The sequence below is a fragment of the Pinus tabuliformis genome, chromosome 1_2 (genome assembly GCF_031772625.1).
Source record: "Pinus tabuliformis cultivar Carrire ecotype Pingquan chromosome 1_2, CPIR1, whole genome shotgun sequence".
Lineage (NCBI taxonomy): Eukaryota > Viridiplantae > Streptophyta > Pinopsida > Pinales > Pinaceae > Pinus > Pinus tabuliformis.
In genome coordinates this window covers 1,285,908,802-1,285,928,901 of record NC_142298.1, presented here as the reverse complement: position 1 = coordinate 1,285,928,901, position 20,100 = coordinate 1,285,908,802, and the positions used below count along the sequence as shown (strand labels likewise).

General features: G+C 41.2%; 1 long non-coding RNA gene across 1 annotated transcript; it reads left to right on the top strand.

The window, feature by feature from the left end:
• The first annotated feature begins 290 nt into the window (after positions 1-290).
• Positions 291-1,298, top strand: LOC149210928 (uncharacterized). The gene is made up of 3 exons (XR_016252320.1): positions 291-509; positions 1,122-1,165; positions 1,219-1,298. It is a non-coding gene; the product is annotated as an uncharacterized LOC149210928 (long non-coding RNA).
• Positions 1,299-20,100: the final 18,802 nt, after the last annotated feature.

Sequence of the window (20,100 nt, the reverse complement as noted above, 5' to 3'; positions counted from 1 at the left end):
CCTCTTGCGTACCTGAGACAGCATAAACAGGAACGAAATTTCAATGTATGAATGGGATATGTAAGTCTGTTTTCATTGACTGCAATTATGTATTTTAGCTTGAAATTAAATATCTACAATAGCATAGAAACGACAATAGCTACAGTCCACGAGCGCTTACGCATTAAGTGAAATAGAAGAGGTGGGCTAGGATAAATACCTGAAATTTCATTACTTATGCCTTTGCCTATGCTGCTGGTTCTACTGGTTCTGGTTGAAGTTCTCTATTTTCAGGTGAAATTCGCTTGACATAATTGATTTCGGCTGCACAAAACAAAGGGGTTTTGACTGTTTGACGTGTTTTTCGTGCCTCACGGCGACACGAAACTCTGGAAGGGAACAGAACATACTCAGTTCAAGGCGGAAAAGGCGGCGGGAGAAAAATCTGAGAACCGGCCAGGCTACAGAAGGAGCACGACCTGAGAGAGGGGTTGGGATGAATACTATCGTTTTTGGCGACTCGATGTAAGGTATGCCTGGTCTCCTCATGATAATTTTACAAATATATTTGTATACCATAGTGTATTCAGCCGCCATTCGAGGATACCCTGTTAAAGAGCCCTGTTAAAGAGCCCCGGTAAAAGAAGAAGCCGGCAGGCACTTTTATGAACATTGCTATTAACCGCTCCGCTCCTACTGGATTAGTTTCTTTTTGACAGCAAGCCAAAGTCTAGCCACCACAGGTTCTAGCTAGCCTCACGGTTTTGACCCCTTCCCTCTGGTCAGACAACCCCTTTCCCCTTTCCCTCTGGAGATCGCTCGCAATCTAAAAAGAAATTGAGAACACGAGCAGGGTGAAACTGGTGCTAGTGCTCCGCATTGACTTATTACTTACCTAAAGACGGTGCGCGGAGCCTGAGGACAGGCTGGGGCTGGCTATTTTTCGATTCTACAAAATTATTAGGGTTCATGCCTTTCTATATGGATATTAAAAATTTCTTTTGCCTTAAATTTCCTATGCCCGAACCGTCTATGCCTAGGATTCATGTTCAGAATGCAAAGGATGTTATTGCTGTTGCATAGTGTTTTAAAAATTATACAGGAATGATATGAATGCTGCATAGGGACTTGCTGCTGTGCAGGGATTCTAATGTTAAACCAGAAAGCAATTCTATTAATTGAACAGGTATGCAGTTAGCAGTTTACTGACCTGCAGATAATATGATGACAAATGCGCAGGGCTCTCTTTGTTGACAGTCACATATCCCGCATAATGAGCGAAATCCACTGGCGGCTGCCCAGGAAGATTAACAATTCTATCGGCTTCTGCTTGCGTGAGTCTGCCATTATCCCCCGCACACTGCCAGAACAGCAATGCCAGAGCTAAAATGCATACCCATTGACGGGAAGACGAATAAGAAACGGCCAGCGCCATGACTGCACAACACACCATAGTGGACATTGGGTATGCATGCACCCCAGATTCGGAAGAAGGCATTTGATATGCATGTAGATTAGCGCTCTTCGCATGAGAGATACGTGGCTGTGTTGAGGCTTTTTTATAAAACACGTGTATCAGTGACCGTTTCATGCGTTGATACATCATTGTGATAGGCAATATGATAAAGTTTGCGTCGATATAGTGTTCGAGTGGGCTTTCAAGACTTTGCTGAATGAGCAATAGCAGGTGGAGATTTGATTAATATTTTTTTTGTTCTATTATATCATATTTGGTGGTTATTTAAAATCAATTGCCTTTTGGATGTGGGTGTGTAATTTATATTTCTTGTGTTGCCTTTTGATGTTGGGATTTAGTTTTATTTTATTATATATTGGTTTGTTAAAATCTTTTTTGAGCCGTAGACTTCGCACTAAAAACAATGTCCATCAAGTAGAAGGATGCGACCATTGTCCCCCAGGGCACTGAGTTCAACACCCTTCATTTTGCACCCCTCTTTATGGTCCATAATTTGTTTCTTCACACTATGGTTTTAATAGACTAGCATTCTCACAAATGGTCACTTTAGATTGTAGAAATTACTTTTAAATGTGATCATTTATAGCGAAGGTTTTATCTTGTGTAGTACAGATATGATAAATGGCTTCTTCAAATCAAGGTTTTATCTTTAAAAAATATTCAGTGCTCACCGATATCTATTTTCTTGCAACTTAAACACAAGTACACCTTATCAGTTTCGACTGCTTGGATCAGGAATTTTTAAACAGTTCTGAATGCAATTCTCTTTGTTGGGTTCGGATGTTCAATTAATGCAATGTAATTCTGCTTGAAGTTGGTAGCTTCAATATGGTGCTGTATGTATCGTGGTGTTTGAAGGTGCTTGTACATAGAATCACTCTCTAACATCTCAAGCTTGCAATGCTCATCCTGCACTCTTCTAGATGTGGCGTTAATTTCTGTGTGGTTAAGGAATCTTATTACAACATTTATTTAAAAGAATTAGAATTCCACGGATATAGTTTTATCAGTCGATACAGACTTTTCATCGGCCATGGCCAATAAGGGTGCCTAATAAGCATAAGCATAACATACAGTTCTGAATGAGCTGAATTTTTGAATGATATATTATTGTTCTTTATTTGTTTTGGGTGTTGCATTGATACGAGGTAAATTATGCTTAAGTTTGTAGCATCAACTGTGTATGTATGATGAAGTTTGAAGGCGCTTGCATATAATGTTAATCTCTAAATATCTTACCTGTTGATTCTTTTATATTAGTGGCGTCAATATGTGTTTTGGATGTTCCAATGATTCAATGTAATTCTGCTTGAAGTTGGTAGCTTCAATATGGTGGTGTGTGTCATGAGGTTTGAAGGTGTTATGGTACTTATGCTACCTATCCCTTATGCTATGTAGCTGGCTGGCTTTCTAGCTTTCAGGTTATGGGTCTGGATCGAACAGCTACTAGAGAACCAGCAACAGATCCAGTGGGGTCTACAGACCCGCCCTTCTTCACTCCTATATTCTTAACTCCCATCCTCTTATCTGCTATGCTATTCAATCGTTCTTATCTATACTTATCCTCGCTTTAGCTGATAGACAGTTTCTTTAGATACTTGAGTTCCAGTTCGTGACTACTTAATAATCCTTGAGTTCCAGTTCGTGACTACTTAATAATCGTTCAAGCATTAATGAATCAAACGCGCAGATGTTGTTCAAGATCCAAATACATAACCTGCGAAGGCAACGGTAGCAAAGACACAGGCAGATGCAGGAGAGGCATCACCTTATTGCCATTATTATATGAAGTCTTTGTTTCAGTAGCGGATTCAGTTGAAACTAAGTTGAAGCAAGCATCACCCGCACTAGCAGAAGCAATTTCAGTTATACCCGTTCAAAATCCTCTCGTCAATGATCGCAGGGAATCAGTCTTCTAACTCCACCTATCAATCTTCTAACTCCACCTCTGTAAGTCTGAGCAGGGCTGGCCATCAGAAATAAACACATATCAGTTTATTCCGAATGAGCAGGGCTGGCCATCAGAAATAAACACATATCCGTTTATTCCGAATTTTCAGGCTCCGAATTTTCAGGCAGCCTCAACTTGACGCAGGGACTCGCTGCATCGCAGCTTCACTTGTTTAGAATAGAAACAGAGTATGGTTGTGAAGAATTAAAGCATAACGGACTCTTATGAGTTGGTTTGACTTGTTGTCATTAATTTTCCTAAACTTGACAGAGTGAATAGTTTTGTGTTGTGCACACCTCATGATTCATTTAACACATATGGCTTATATGTTTTGAATGCATACCATGTGAAAATAAAGTCGTAAGGAATTACTTAGCACAAAGAGTGATAATTTGTGTTAGTATAGGAACGAGACATTAGAGTGCAGGAATGAGACAATAAGGAGTTTTCTAACAAAAAATTCCTGCAGTGCGGGAACCAAATTGATTAGTATAGGAATGATTTGGTTTTCAATATGATTTTCTTGAATTGGTTGTGGAAGCTTGTGTTTTAAAGATATTTATTTCACTTGCAGTTCTTTTGGTTATGAAAATTACACATTTGACTAACACATCTGGTTTGTTAATTTTTGAACACAAAATGAATGAGTGTGACCAGTGCAGGAATTTGAATTACTAGAGAGTCATAATTAAGGTAACACAAGAATGTTTTTCATGTCTTGTGTGACTCCTTTAAGAACTATTGTGGGATTGATTGGATTGAGACGTGTTATTTTGATGCTTTTTATTATTTATCTAGTTTGAAATCTTAGTTTTCTTGATACGCTAATGAGTGAAGTAGCTAGTTTCCAGATTAACCAAGTTCTTTTTCTTTTAATGAAATTGTCAAATCTAGTAGGAATTGAATTAAGAATTTATGCACTATTTTCTAGAACTTAGAAAGTTTTTAATGGTTTTCCAGAATTTGTGTTTATGGTTTCACTTTTAATGAATCTCTTTGACTATAGGATTGGAGTGGGTAATAATTGTTGTTTGTAGAACAAATTATGGTTTTGTTTTGCAGGTTGTTGGAGTCATTCTCTAACATTTCCAGTGTTTCACCTCAAAGTTCACAAACTCTCGGATTGACAATTAAATGTTTGTCCATTAATATATCACATGCTACACCCAACATTTTGGTGCCGTTTCTAGGGAGGCGCTTAAGGGATTGACCTTGGTGACCTGTTGCAATTTGGTTTTCTCTTTACCTAGTTTCTCTCACATTTTATTTTGTTTCTTTCCTATATATGTTTCTTATATTTTTAAGGTTTTCATTTCTTGGGTGTTGTAATAACCCCCACTATATATATACATTACCCCTATGCTAACAAAATACACCAATTGGCTTGGTTAGAACAGGAAAATGGTATTTTGAGGAATATTCCAATGAGGAGTTTTGATGTTGCTAAAGAGATATACAAATAATAGAATGATGAGATTAAGTGAAAAACTTAGTATTTTGCTTGAAATTAAAGAGAATATTATTAAATATTTGATTTCAAAATTAGATGATCTGCAGGAAGAATATAAGAAGGATGAAGAACCACTGCTAATCTTTTGTGACAACTGTAGAAAGAAACACTTCCTTGTAAAGCGTCCACTTAGTACCCTGAAATTTTACAAAATTTGTGAAGAACATTTCCTATCACTACTAGGATTAATATAGGTACTCAGGAAATCAAGTAAGGAATCGAATCAACTATTAGGTATAACTCAAAACCCATCACCATTTAATACTTGGACTAATGCTTATTATCTTGAGCAGGTTCCTCAACAGATTTATAATCCTGCAGTTCCATGGAAAATTTTTAATCCTCCTCCAATTGAATACCCTACTTCATGGCCACAATGGCCCTCTCCTTGGCCCTCTTCTTCGAGTCAGATATCCCCATGGCCTCAAAAATGGTTTGGAGTCTCTTCCCTAAGGAAATATTTCATGAAAAATCAACAACATCAACCACAATTTCCACTTAATGCACCATCAAGTTACCATCCTTCATGGTCACAGTTACTTGTGAAATAATACTTTAACCCTAACCCTAATTTAATCCCTATACATAACCCTAGCCCTTATCCTCATCCATACCCTAGCCCTAATCCAAAACATATACCTAACCCGAGTCCAAGCCTTAACCTAAACCCTAGCCTAAACCATAGCCCAAACCCTAATCTAAACCAGCAGGTTGCACAACAATTTGAAACACCTATTCTTCCCATTGACTCCCCTACTGAGTGTAATGATATATCTTTGAGGTTGGGGGAAGGGGTGAGTTTGGAAACATCTCCTATCACTATAGAACATTCACCTCGGGAAGATCTAAGACCATTAGAGGAGCAATCTATAATTGGAACATGTTCTGAAACTGTTGTTGAAGCTCAAAACCCTAGAATTTCCCTTAACTATTCTTGTCAATATGAAAAGAAGATATTTGAGCCTGAACTTGAGGGATTTTTCTTTTGTCTTTCACCATATCCTTCATGCCTCCAAGAGAGTTATCCTCAAGTTGTGGAATATTTGTACAAGTTGGAGAATCATAAATATGTGGATCCCATTGAATCTTGGTTTCAAGCAGTCATCAACACACCTTATTCCCTCATCATTCAAAAACTCTTGGTACCATATCAATTAAAGCAACTGGTTTCTCATACTCTGGTATGTCTTGAAGTTTATTCTTTAAAACTGTGTGTGAATATATTTATCATTCTGTTACACACATGGCTACATTGGAAGTACTCTTGAACTTGAAGGAAACCTTCCTCTCTATAAATTAGGGTAGGGTAGTATAAGAGTAATGAATAAAAATTTCATTTGAAATAAAATTGTTACAACAACACTTTTGAAACTAAAATTCCTAAGGCACAACAATTGAAGTTTTTTTCATTATGTAGTCTTGTGGTAAGAATTTCAGAAGCAATTCACTCTTAATGCCTCATATTTTATAAAGTGACTTTGATTATTGGACGACATTATTCATTGGGTTAGTTAGGGTGATTTTTATTGTTATACTTTCCATTCAAGTTTCTCTTCAAAGGTATTAATGAAAATCCTCCTATGGTGGACCACTCCTATAAAAACCTAATGAGCTTTCATGAGAACCCTGTGTTGGAAATAATACTAAGAGGGGGGGGGGGGGGGGGGGGGGATGAATCAGTATTATGAAGTCAATTATTTTATTTTTCACACCCAAATCATATATGCTACTTCAGTTAGAGAAAACCGCATATATACGCAACTACAGTAAAGGAAACCTATGTATAACTTACAGACTTGTAATTTAATTAATCTTCAGATGTTGATTTTAAATCTGTGTGTCAAAACCATAGAAACAATAACCAGGAACAAGAAAAATGTAGACAGTCACACACAAGAACACAAGATATAAGGTGGAAACCCAATGTGGGTGAAAACCACTTGCTGCAATATGTCTCTATTTTTTTCAATTAGAAACTTCATTTTACAATGATTCTGTACTGGTGCAGTCCTTTACCAGTACGCAAGCTGCAACCTGCAGAGAGCTACAACCCTCTCTCATTCTCCAGCTTCTCCTGGAAGGGAGCTACAACCCCCTTAGCTCTTGCACTAGCCAAGATACTAGTACGTAGGTTCTGGCCTACAGAAGGCTACAACCTTCTCTTTCTTCCAGGGACCGCGTTTCATAAATTTTCAGACTGGATCCATGAACATCAATCAAACATCAAGAATTTCTGCATCAAACAATCTCCTTTTCACCAATTAAAACTGAATCAAATAGACACTTCTCTAACAGTTGTACCCAAAACACAGTAATAGTAACCACACACCAAATTCTGAACCCAGAACACTGCAACAATAAACAGAAGCAGCTAAAACACACTTCAAGAGACGTACACTACTTCAATAATTAGAAACCTGCGTGCATACGCTTCTATGTTTGGACCAACCTGCGTATACGCTGTTTTTAATCACAAAACCAGCGTGTATACGCACCTTTGATTCTCTGAACCTGCGTACAGATCTATAAAGGATAATTCACTCTTTCAAATATTCAAACATTAGTTAACCCAAATTACCAGATTTATAGATCAAGCATGCGCCACATATAACAGATCAAAATCATACAAAGATATTATTATTCAAGCCTTAAGATTATGACCCATCAATAGAACTTATCCTTCTCCTTGTGCTCAGGATCCTCCTTCGTTCAGATCCAGATTTGCACCATAACCCAATCACCATTATTCCAGATCTAGTACTTTATCAGATATTCAATAATTCAGATGATCCTTTGCCAAATGATCTCCTTCTTCTTTTATAGTCTTAGGCCTTTCACAATACCACGATCCAAAACCATAACAAAACAATACCATGGACCCAATACTTGGGATCGACAGTTGTGACGAGATACCATGGCCCAAAACCATAGGTTCAATTACCAAGGACTAAATACCACGGACCAAAAGTAAGTTCTCCAACATGTACGCACTTTTCCTTGCGTGAAAGTGAGTGTATACGCGTACGTGCCTTTGTAATGTATAACCCACGTGTATACGGGTCTTCGTCTAGGTGAACCTATGTATATATCTTTTCCTTCATTCTGAGAGCCTGAACTAAGATTTGTCACCAGAGTGAGTTGCCATTGTTACACAGCAATTTGTCACTGTCATCCAGTCAGTATCCCTACTGTGTCATGAAATCAAATTTATCATGCTCATGCTCTCTAAACTGGCCAAATAACCCACTTTGCCAAAGTTTTTGCTATCAGTACGACTTTTGTCCAAATAACCGCGCTGATGGGCGCTCCATAACAGACCAAATGCGCTGCCAGCGCGGAAGTACACTTGTTTTCCGCGCTGATCGAATTTCATGAGCCAGCGCGTCTTGCCTTGTATTGAGTCGCGCTGACATGGCCTTCTCAGTTATTGAGGTGCGACGTCAGCGCGACAGTTCCTTTATAATCCGCGCTGATCCTGTTTGGGCGAATTTGTTCTAACAGCCAACCTTCCAGATGACTCCAGACCCGGTTGTTGGCCTTGTGAGTGTCGCCCTCCCTTCTATGGCATGTCTGTTCGTCTTATGGGCCACCTTTCTTGGAGATGAGCTTATCCTTCCACCCTCCATGGAGACTCCTTCTCCTATATATTCTTCCACCATTACTATCAGCAGCTAGTTCTCACTTTGGGGGAATAGACTTTGACACTAAGGAATTCATAGTTTTGTGTGCTGCTAGTAGATAGTATGGTGTGCTAGAGTGTGGATTGCTAGAGAGCTAGAGAAAGGTTATGAAGTCTTAGAGCTTTGTGTGAGAGAGAGTTACTTGATTTGGGAGATCCACTTCTTGGGTGAATGCTTATGAGACTTGCTGGCTGGACCCTCTCGAGAAGGACTCAGCGTCAGAACAATGGTTGTATCTTTCTCTGATTATTGATTAATAATAGATGACTGCTATTATTGTTCCATTCTCATTTGTACTTGCAATGGTTAAATGTGAATTACATCTTTTCTGACCGATGTATGGTTGCTTTTACTAGATTTCACGCTTGTGTTTGTTTCCTCTTCGTGTGTGCAGGTATCCATTCGCGGGGATCGCGGAGGATTGTGACCAGCCAAAGCGAAGGAGCGAAGGCAACATCTCTTCGCCAAACAACAGCGCTGGAATCCAAGTAGGTGCTCTTTACCTCTTGTTTAATTGTAATTAGGAACATGCATAGCAGCATTGTTTGATTGTTGCTAGACCCTTGCTGGGCTAGTAGGGATCGCCTCTATCCGTAGAGGGGATTTACCTCTCCAACAATTTGGCGACTCCGCTGGGGAGCTGGCCTTTGTCCTTTTTCATTCATCCTTGTTTTGAGTTTGTTTGATTACTCTCTTTTTGAAATTTTGGGGATTAATTATCAGTCTTTTGCGTTTCCTGGGTTGATCTGGGAAATGCCCCTGTTTGATTGAAAGATTGGCTGTTTTGATTTGGGAGTTTTGATTTTCCTGTCACTATTTTTGAGCTCCATCGCGGATTTAATTTTAACAGTCGCGCTGAAAATCGGATCAGCGCGGGAAAGACGTGTATATCCGCGATGTCAGCGCCACTTTCTAGCTTAATTCCGCGATGACTGTGTTTTTCTGAGATCAGCTCGTTTTTTGGGCAAAAGTCGCGCTGACAGCTCGGGTGGTCTGTGTAAAAGTTGCGCTGACATGGGTTTTTAGTGTAAAACTTGCGCTGACTCCTGAAAAGTTGTTTTTATAACTTTATCTCCTGAATTCATCAATCTTTCTTATCCCCTGTGGTTTCTTGTCCCTCATTAGCTTGTTTTGATTGCTTTTGGTTAAGGGACGCTCTCTCTTTGATTTCATTTGACTGAGTCTTGTGTTGTTAGACCATGTGACCTAGCCCTTTAGAAGTTTCATCGAGAAACCATTTGCTTGGGTTACTTGTCTATTCAAGGTTCATCCACAGCCCTCTTATTGATTTGCTTGAGGCTTTTTCACTGCTTGTTGCCGGTTGATTTTTAGTGTCGATTATTGAACCACTTTTTATGTTGATTCGATTTCTTCACTACCAAGCATAGATTACGATTGTTTGGATCGATCAGTTCACACTTGCTTCCTTCTTGCTTGAATTCCTTTTTGCCTTGTTGGGCTTAGATCACATAGCTCGTACAAGCCTTTGTTTTTCCTTTGATTTGGAGAAACTGTTTTAGTGTTTTGGGAACTTTGTGTACTTTCATTAGGCAATTGCATTTTGCTTGGTGTTCTGGTTCCTCCAAATTATTTTAGATGCTTTGTGTCACTGAAAGAAAATCAAACTAGTGGCTTTGCTTTTAAATAATTGAAAAGGAAAAGAACATTTCGTTGATTTGCATTCTCAAAAGAAAAGTTTTGTTTCCTTGCCTTTAGCTGCATTAGATTGTTTGATTGTTTGCGTTCATTTTGTTTGATCAAAAATTCTTTACCTTCTCATAGCTAGAATTCATCGAACAAAATGGTATTCTTTGGCATGTAGTTTGCATCTAGGTAATTGTGAGAGAACATACGATAGAGCCTGAAATCGAAACTTAATCTCAAGATCAACTATAAAATGAACCGAATGAATCTAAAAACGCATTGGAACTAAACGTGAATATCTAGAGGTCTAGGTTAGAGACGTGTTCCGGCGTCTTTAAACATAGTCACTGTTGTTTCACATTAGGTTGGGTGATTCCTCCTTCTGTGACTCGATAGTGGTCTAACACGGACTGTGCTCCCACGTACCGTCGCGTATATAGGGAGACTCCACTAGGCTTTTATCCTTTATCCATAGGAAGCCGAGTCTGCCACCTTGTGAACCGTAACGCACCGAACACAGCATTCGGGAAGATTGACTGCAGTACGGAAAGTCCTTGGCTCTCATACGATTGCTGAGGTGTATAAGCAGTTTTACGGGTCGCTTGGTAAACCTTATACCTAGAGTCTCCAGAGCAGTCACTTTTGATCCTTTTCGGACTCCCTAAATGAAAAGGTGCCTGTGAGCGTCTTGTCACTTCGTGCTCATTAAACATTCGAAGGCGACTGGAGTCATCTTTTCGTCCTTTTCTCGACTCCTGAAACATGAAAAGGTCAAGTTTGGTTCTTGTGTCTTAAAATTAATTCGGCCACGATAACATCACCTAGTTAGATCTTGTGTGCGTTAGCTTGAGTAGGTTTCGTCTTCGTTTGCTATGGCAACTTTTCCGGGATTCACTAACCCGGGTTTCCCCTCTGATGGGAATCCAGGACAATTCCCTCCTCTTGGGAATGTTGGTGCTCCTTATATGGCAACGTTGTCCCTACCAGGGTTAACTGTTGGGTTGCCTGTTTGGTTATTTTCAACCTCTTTGGTCCCTACCGTATCGGCTGTTGATCTATCAGTCCCTCCACCTGAACAACGTCATGTTGATCCTAAGGTGGATCTCTCCCCTTCGACACCTTCTTCTACATCTTCCTCTTCTACTTCGCCTGGTGAAAGTCTTGATTCGACTAGTCAGGTGACTAAGAAGAAGAAGAAGAAGAAGACCAAGAAGAAGAAATCCCTTAAGGGCGAGGCTTTAAGCACAACTGTTATTCCCTCAAGTACACCTGAAGTCGGGCCCCCTTCCGCCCCTCCGCGGAAGGTTAAGTTTCCTTGTCGATTATGCAAGGAAGACCATCTTCTTCGCGATTGTCCTGGCATTCCCAGGGTACTAGAAATATGGTCTCGTGACCCGGCCCACCCCTCATCGTCCTCTGAGGCTCACGGCGATGCTCTCTTATCGGTTGGGAAAGGCAAGGGCAAAGGGAAGATTCGAATCCCCTGTAAACTTTGTGAAGGCAATCATCCCCTTCACCTTTGTCCGCTCATGGATAAAGCCTCCAGTGTCTTGGAAAGTCTTACAGCTCCCTCACCCCAATTCCCCGTTGGATATCAACGTCTCTCTGCAGCTGCAGATCATTCGCCTCCCGACAATGAGATTGGTTCACATTCTTCTCTTGTCCAGGCCCCTCTTCCCGAACCCGGCTGTGTCCAGCCTGTTCCAGACCAATCGTTGGTCGGAAAGGGTGTTGATTCGAGTTCACCTCCTCTCAAGCACTCTGTTTCGGAAGAGCAAAATTCTCATGTTCTTCTCGTCTCCTCAGATTCTCCTGAGCTTGATAAAGGTTCTCCTGAAACCTCTCCAGAGAATTTAGATTCGGTTCTTTCCGAGCAGGGGGGCAACCATATGGTTCCCCCACCAAGTAGTTCGGTCATTTCCTTTGATTGGAGTCGTTTGACTACCCCTCCCCTTCCATCCCACGTGCCTTTCTGGGTCACCGCCTATGCTTGCAATAAGGCGCTGCCCGGCACTGTGTTAGACGAAGGAGCATCGGTTAGTCTTATGCCCGTTACTACTTGGCGAGCTTTGGGTTCCCCATCGCTTGTACCTGTCGCACCGCATCTCACCGCGTTTGACGGAGGAACGAGTCAGCCATTAGGGATCCTTCCACAGTTTCCTATCACTTTGGGAGGCAAGACTGTCTATATCGACGTCTCGGTTACCCAAGGTTCTTTAGACTTCAGTCTTCTCCTTAGTCGTGACTTTGTGTATGCCATGGGAGCCCTTGTTTCTTCACTTTTCCGTGTGGTTTGCTTTCCACACGATGGAAGAATTGTGACGTTCGATCAATTATCGTTCGTTCGTCCACAAGCCCCTCCGGCGCACTCGTCCTCCCCTCCTGGATTTCAGCCACAAGTTGCATTTTCCTCGCCGCAAATCAACTACGTGGCCACCCACCCCGTGCCCGTACCCAGTGATGACACCATCGTGCATAGTGTCCTGGGGGCATTAGGTCCTGCTTTCCAAGAGGTCGGCCTTCCCTCCGGAGCCACTTTCTTGGGGGCCTCCGCTTCCCGTTCATTATGATGAAGTCTGGATGGAGCATAGTTCCTTTCCGGTGTCAAGCTCCTTAAAAAATGAAACCAGGTCTGGTGGAGCATAGTTCACTTTCCTATGTCAAGCTCCTTAAAAAATGCAACTAGGTGTCGGAGCATAGTTCCTGATCTTGTGTCAAGCTCGTTAAAAAATGAAACAAGGGTTATGAGGATAGTTCTTTTACTGTGTCAACCTCGTTAAAAAATGAAACACCTCCCTTTCCAAATCAAGTCTTTTGATTAAGATTTCGTAAAATACAAGTCGAGTCTTTCATAGATCTTGAGAGTGAACCTTCATTCCATCCACTTTGTTGAATGCAATGAAGCTTGGGGGGCATGTACCTCGATTTTCATTATTATGCTGGGTGCATGCAAACTTATAACAAGCATAGTTTTTCGTTTCAAGCTTGTGTAAACATGAAACATAATCCAAGCAAAGTTCTCCACGGTTCAAGCTTGTGTAAAAATGAACCCATACCCATTTTACATCTTGTGATTGCTATCTTTATCTGCTAAATTCTGCTAGATGAGCCTTGGTTGTTTCATTCCATTGCTACCATCTCTTTGGCCGATCATATGCTCTCACTTGGTTGTTTATCCTTTCCTGAGGAACCGCAGCGATGAGTGGTTTTATTAGCCAGCCTCTTAACCATTACATGTTTTGAACAGTTCCACCATTGCCGGAACCAGTTGCTACCTTTTATACCACTCGTTCCTCTAGGACGAGTCGCCTTTAAGCTCTTTTCTGACTCGTAAAATATGAAAAGATTGCCGAGTATTTTTCCCCTTTTTTGACTCGTTAAAGAGAATAAAAATGGAGGTCTGCTTTCAGCTCTTTTCTGACCGTTTAAAGATGAAAAGATTGCCGAGTCCCCCTCTCGACTCGTTAACGGAACGAGAGGCGATCACTTTTAAAGCTCTTTTTTCGACCATTTAAACTAAAAAGATTGCCGGGTGTTTGTCGTTTCGCACTCGTTATTGGCTCCAAAACGACGTACTTCTGACCGCTTTTCTACTTTTTCAGGTCGAAGTCACTACTTACGAAAAGTACTCCTTGATCGTACTGATCGGGCGGTTCTTTTGAGCATTGTTTTATACTTTTTCGGGCTCGAGAGACACAACTGTACGAAAAAGGACCCCCCTGGAGTCTCCTTTTCCGCTATCTTTTCAGACTCTCTAAACAAGAAAAGACGCCGAGTTTTTCCTTTGTCAGGCTCGTTAAACACTTGATGACATCGGACATTGTCGAAATGACACTCTTCAAGCATATGCTATCCCCGTCAAGCTTGTCATCCAAAAATAACTGGGGTACCTGCCAGAAATGGTGGGGAAAATGGAACTGTAATCATAGTCGTGTCGGCAGTATGTCGCTCTTGAACATGGCACTCTTCTGCTTCGTGTCTGGGTGGGATCATCTCATCTTGTTTTTCACTGGCCTCCGTGGGTTTGGGATATCCTGTTCGACCTCTCATCTGCCCATTGCCATCATCACTATACCCTTTGCTCATTTGATGTCAAATACTGCCAAACCCACTGCAGTGCCGCCGATATGTTCAAGAGAAGTTGACCTCTGCAATAATACAACCTCATCTGCTATCTCACACAAATCATTTTTTCCTCTGTCTCGCGTCGATGATGTGGGAAACATTATGGCCTACCTTCGATCAAGGTCCCTTCCTGTCGACTTCAGCTCATTATCCGGGAAGGTGACTTAGAGACTCCCTTCAGGTGCCTTAGAGCCTGCATGCCTCAATGGCAGGTTCTTCGTGTTCGACGCGAGGTTTACATCATTGGCCTTCGATCAAATGATTCCGTGGGTGTTCGACACCAGCTCATTGATTCACATGCCGCGGATTGTACCTATAGTACCTTGAGGACCATTGTCATTATTGGTGGTACCTCTCGCGTCTGTTAACAGTTTTCATCATTGACTGGTAATCAGACGATGTCCACACATGTTCGACTTCAACTCATGTATTCGCATGTCTGGACTTGTACTTTGTTCGGGTCGAGATGGAGCGCAAGACCTGGATCCTTGTCTGTTATGGTCCAGGTTGCGATTTGTGGATGATCATTACATGACTCGTTGATGGATGGCTGCGACCATACTTGAGTCTTTTAGGATGGCTGCGACCATACCTTGTTATCATCATGGTCTCTTCAGCTGGGTGGCTACGTCCATACCACAGACCTTTCTTCATATGTCTTTTGGATGGCTGCGCCCATGCCTAGACTACATGTAATCAAGCTATCAGTTGTACATACGTGCAGGTCCTTCCTGGTGGTGTTCCAGTTCGGCAGTTTTGTAAAGCATTTCATCCCTCCCACTCTCTCGGGCTTCATGCTTTAGGGGGCATCTGTTACACAGCAATTTGTCACTGTCATCCAGTCAGTATCCCTACTGTGTCATGAAATCAAATTTATCATGCTCATGCTCTCTAAACTGGCCAAATAACCCACTTTGCCAAAGTTTTTGCTATCAGCGCGACTTTTGTCCAAATAACCGCGCTGATGGGCGCTCCATAACAGACCAAATGCGCTGCCAGCGCGGAAGTACACTTGTTTTCCGCGCTGATCGAATTTCATGAGCCAGCGCGTCTTGCCTTGTATTGAGTCGCGCTGACATGGCCTTCTCAGTTATTGAGGTGCGACGTCAGCGCGACAGTTCCTTTATAATCCGCGCTGATCCTGTTTGGGCGAATTTGTTCTAACAGCCAACCTTCCAGATGACTCCAGACCCGGTTGTTGGCCTTGTGAGTGTCGCCCTCCCTTCTATGGCATGTCTGTTCGTCTTATGGGCCACCTTTCTTGGAGATGAGCTTATCCTTCCACCCTCCATGGAGACTCCTTCTCCTATATATTCTTCCACCATTACTATTAGCAGCTAGTTCTCACTTTGGGGGAATAGACTTTGACACTAAGGAATTCATAGTTTTGTGTGCTGCTAGTAGATAGTATGGTGTGCTAGAGTGTGGATTGCTAGAGAGCTAGAGAAAGGTTATGAAGTCTTAGAGCTTTGTGTGAGAGAGAGTTACTTGATTTGGGAGATCCACTTCTTGGGTGAATGCTTATGAGACTTGCTGGCTGGACCCTCTCGAGAAGGACTCAGCGTCAGAACAATGGTTGTATCTTTCTCTGATTATTGATTAATAATAGATGACTACTGTTATAGTTCCATTCTCATTTGTCTTGCAATGGTTAAATGTGAATTACATCTTTTCTGACCGATGTATGGTTGCTTTTACTAGATTTCACGCTTGTGTTTGTTTCCTCTTCATGTGTGCAGGTATCCATTCACGGGGATCACGGAGGATTGTGACCAGCCAAAGCGAAGGAGCGAAGGCAACATCTCTTCGCCAAACAACAGCGCTGGAATCCAAGTAGGTGCTCTTTACCTCTTGTTTAATTGTAATTAGGAACATGCATAGCAGCATTGTTTGATTGTTGCTAGACCCTTGCTGGGCTAGTAGGGATCGCCTCTATCCGTAGAGGGGATTTACCTCTCTAACAGCCATCAAGGACAACACCTGTGCCACACCAGTGCTGTTACACTAAAAAATGTCACCATGACTATTTGCAGTTAGTATGGCTCCATCCACTGTCATACTATCCTCCTTGGCAAGTCTCTCCTCTGCCCTTCATGTCAAACTTCAAGAAAGAGAGAAAAGTCATTTATAGTCAATTATCTCTGGTACGCAGTTTCTCTTAGCCTTACCTGCGTGTACGCAACCCAAGTTCACAATACCTGCGTACTTGTACGCTTTGTATGTAAAGGGATGGGTGCGTACCCCTGTAAAGGTCAAAAGGCGCGAGTTTCATCTTAAAAAAGTTACTTGTGGTCATTTCTAGAGTCTTCTAGAAGCTTGTTTGACGTGTATGAAGCGCCTCCAGATGGTTCACGTATCCCTACCAAAGAGGAACTTATCCCATCAAGAGGGGAGCTATCCCATCCAAAGAGGGGCTTATCCCATTGATGGTGGACCTGAATAACTTCCTCTAGAACACTATAAATACAGGCATTGGGCCAAAGGGAGGGGAGGTTGAAAGCTGAACATTCCTAAGGGTAGATGCTGCTGGAATTAGGACTTCCTTGTAGAAGCTTGTGAGGAGAGATTACCATCTTTGCTTGTTCTATTTGGAAGTGGGTGAGCTGATCAGAGTAAAGGAGAACTCTTGTGGACCCTGGGAGGGACTTGCACAACACCAAGGCTCAGGTTGTAATGGTTCCTTTTGTTACCTTTTAATACAAATAAGTCCATTCTTCTCAACAATTTGTTATTTATGAGTTGTTTCATATACTCCTTGGTCTATATGTTAAATATGTTTTATTTTATGTGATATTCAGGTGCTATTTAATCGTTTGATTGTTAGTGAATGCAGGTTTCGAAGTGAAGGAGGAGCTCATCCGGATCAACGAAGCTGGACTACTACAACAGCGTTGGATTACAGGTAGGATCTAAACACTTGATTTCTCATATTGTAAAGGCATATTTAGTGAAGGATTGCTCTTATTTGTCTTGTTTGTCATTAGAAAGTCTTAGGCTTCTAGGAAGGTCTGTTGTGTCCGCACTAACGACTCTTTCCGTGTGACAAAATGGCGACTCCGCTGGGGAATCCATGAATGTGTTTGAGTTCTTTTTTATTTGATATTTTGATCTGAGAAAAGTCGATTGCTTTCTGGTTTTTGGCTGTCTGACTGTGTATTTGGGTGGAATAGCTTAGGGTTAAGTTAGATTTTTATTTTTCTTAGTTTTGCCAGCAGTACGCAACCCCTGAGTTAGGCACAGTGCGTACCTGTACGCACTGCAGCTTTGTGCACAGAGCGTACCCGCACCTGTGTAAACAGGTCACCTGCGTACCCCTGTCAAATTTGAGAAAATTCCAATTTTTTCCTTTTTGCCTCTTAGATTTTGTTTTTAATTTGTTTTTACTGCCCAGATCCACTGGTTACCTGTCAGAAGCTTTCACTTTAGTTTCATTGGCATTCTTGTTTCAAGCTTTCATCAATTGGGTGTTTTGAGTCTCTTTTTTGAGAAATTCTTAATTTGATTTCCTTTGGTCATTACTTGGAGGTTTATCTTAGTCTTTTCACAATTTTGCATCTTTTTGTTTTTGTTTTTGCAAAAAAATTTCCCCCTCATTCGCCGGGGGGGGCTAAATTGTGTATGAGTGTTAATCGCCTTTGAGTGTTTTTATTTTTTGATCTTTGGAACTCTCACCCAATTTTCTCGACTTGCACTTGATTGGTTCTTAGATCACATTAGAATCATCTTGTGTTTAAGAATTCTCTTGCATAGATCACATTTGCATAATTAGAATTCTCATTTTCAGAATATCAATGAAAAATGTGCATAGATTACATTTGCATACTTTTCAAGTGAATTGTGCATAGATTACAATTGCATAGTTTACATTCTAAAAAATCAATCGTAGATTTAGATCAGTTTTCTTTGATTTGAATTTGCACAAAAAAAAAAAAATTGGTTTGGAATTGATTTGCATTAGTTTTTCTTGATAAAATTAGTGCATTAGAAAATTTGTTATATTTTCTCTTAGTGATCAATTTTTTGCATTGTCGGAAGTGAATGGAAACTATCTCCTTACTTTAATTAGGATTCATCGAATTGAAAGGATTGCATTATCATTGCATTCAGTTGAGTCAGGTCATAACACCATTGGTTTCGTATCCATTTACCCATTTGAGTAAAAACAGCCTTAATAACACAGCGCTTAATTAAAATTCATCTAGTAATTTTTACATTTCTAGGGCTCTGAAACACCAATATAGATCAGGCTAGTGTCTTGGACTAGGATCTGGTTAACAATCCAAGACAGTAAAACAAACAAGTAGCTCATCTTGTGGTAGGATAACTCCAACTGTTACATTTATGCTCTGGGAAAGCTCCTCTGAAAGGAGAAGCACGAGACCGTGTCCGAACCAGTGAGGGGATCAATCCTCCTTCATTGGGAAAGGCGCCGGATACGCACGTACTACAAACGGTAAACCTCAGATTATTGTCGAGGAGCCTGGGGTCACTTGTCGGTAAACCTTGGATTATTGTCAAGGAGCCGACAAGGGGATTGAGCTTGTTACTCTGCCCTTGCGTGCTATCGGGTCGTAGACTGTTCCCCCAGGTATATTTGTTGCTGTTGGTAACCTTAGTGACCATTATCTTTAGGATTCTACCCGAGGTGACGGTGGAGGGAAGATCCCACTGTACCTGGAGCAGACGTCGGCTAGACTCACTTGGATTTTCTGGGGGGTTCACTTCACTCGAGACGGTTAAAGTGGAGGAACTTGGTCCAGTCTATTCATTAAGCAGGTTGCCGGGGTAACTGTTCCACCCACCACTTCTGTACTGAATTCGGCGATGTTGGGTTTCATCACCAACTAGTGTTTTCGGTCCGGAAGGTTACTGTTTGTGTATGGTTTGACTCCTAGATTTGATAGCGCGTGTTAATTTGTTTGTTTTTACTTTTAGAGACCATAGGTGTGAATTGTGAATTTTAATTGTTAGGTGTGAATTGTGAATTGTTAATTTTAGTTTTAAAAATTGTGAATAAAATTCACTGAAGTTGAATATAATGGCAAATGTTCCAGAATTTACCAACCTAGGAACCCCTCCTAACGAGAATCCTAGTACTTTTCCTTACTTTGGAAATGTTGGTCCTCCTTATATGGCTACTTTGTCATTACCTGGATTTACAATAGGTTTACCGATATGGTTATTTTCAACTTCGCTGGCCCAAAATACTCCAATTGTTCCATCTCAACCGGATGCTTCACCTCAACAGAGTTCACCATCTCAACATCACCAACCTTCTGTTGACCCTTTACCTTCTTCACCTAATTTTTCTTCCTCCATTTCTTCCTCTTCGCCTGGTAAAACCCTTGATGCTAGTAACTAGGAGGCTAAGAAGAAGAAGAAAGGGAAGAAGAAGAAGAAGAAGAAGAAGAAGAAGCAAGATAAGAAAGAAGTCAACCAACCAACCATGGCTGTAAGTGTTAGTTGTGTTGAGGAAAATTCCGACATGCACCGTAAACCCAAATACCCTTGCAGGCTTTGCACGGGTGACCACTTCCTTTTCAATTGTCCTGGTATTCCAAAGGTCTTGGAAGTATGGTCAGAAAAATCACATCAACTTTCCATTGATCCATCAACCAGTGATAGTCAGGTTCCTGGGAAAAAGGGTAAAGTTAGGTTTCCTTGTAAGTTATGCAAAGGGAGTCATCAAACTCACATTTGCCCTCACATGGATGAAGCCTCAAAATTGTTTGAA